The sequence below is a fragment of the Populus euphratica genome, unplaced genomic scaffold (genome assembly GCF_000495115.2).
Source record: "Populus euphratica unplaced genomic scaffold, PopEup_1.0 scaffold248.1, whole genome shotgun sequence".
Lineage (NCBI taxonomy): Eukaryota > Viridiplantae > Streptophyta > Magnoliopsida > Malpighiales > Salicaceae > Populus > Populus euphratica.
The window spans coordinates 190,594-191,715 of record NW_011500131.1 but is presented as its reverse complement, the minus strand read 5'-3'; positions in this window follow the sequence as shown (position 1 = coordinate 191,715).

The following is a 1,122-nucleotide window of genomic DNA, read 5'->3' as shown; positions in this document are numbered from 1 at the left end:
GCAGAATACCAGGCATGAAGGGCCTGTTTAAGGCCATAAATTGCCTTGTTTAACCGACAAACATGATGTGGAGTTATGGTATCTTGGAACCCTGATGGCTGTGACATATAAACTATTTCATGCAGGTTCCCATGCAAAAAAGCATTGTTTACATCTAGTTGCCGCAATGACCAGCCATGCATGACAGCTATGGTGAGAACTGTTATGATGGTGGCAGGTTTCACAACAGGGCTAAACGTTTCACTATAGTCTAGTCCAGGCCGTTGATGATATCCTTTAGCAACCAACCGGGCTTTGAATCGAGCTATGGAACCATTAGGATGTCGTTTGACCCGAAAGACCCATTTGCACCCAACTGGTTTGCAGTTAGGAGGAGGTGGTACCAGCTCCCATGTACCATGCCTCATGAGAGCTGTGAGTTCCTCAGACATTGCTAATCTCCAGTGTGGCTCACGAAGAGCCTATCCCACACAAGTTGGCTTTACAATATTTGGGAGGGGGTGTTTTGTAGTGGTGTTTACTTGTTTGGGTTTATAAATGTTATTCATGGAACGGGTGACCATTGAGTGAGCTCGATTGGTTGTAAGATTTGAGGGATGAGGAGGTGAGGTGAGGGAAGCTGCACAAATAACTGATGAGGGTGGGTTACAGAGATCTTGCAGTGGAGATGAGGTGGGCTGAAAAATATGAGGAGCAGAACATGTTGGAGGAGAAGATGAGGATGTGATTTCACGTGAAGTAAAAGACAAAGTGGGGGATTCATTACCTGAGTGAGCGGTGAGAACAGGTATCCTTACCGAAGTCACTGGTGGAGGCGTAGGAGGGGATGAAGAATTTCCATAAATAGGGGAGGCACTTGTCGGGCGAGGTGTGGAAAGTTGGCTAGAGGAGATACCATTTTCATTTTCATGAAAGATAACATGGTGTGATTGGTATAGGCAATTTGTCAAGGGATCAAGACAGCTGTATGCATTTTGTGTTAAGGAATAACCTACAAAAATACAAGGAATGGATTTTGGTTGTAACTTGTTTGTGTTGTATGGTTGGATAAGAGGAAAACAAAGACAACCAAATTTTTTTAGCTTTTTATAATTTGGAGATTGTGTAAATAAAATTTCAAAC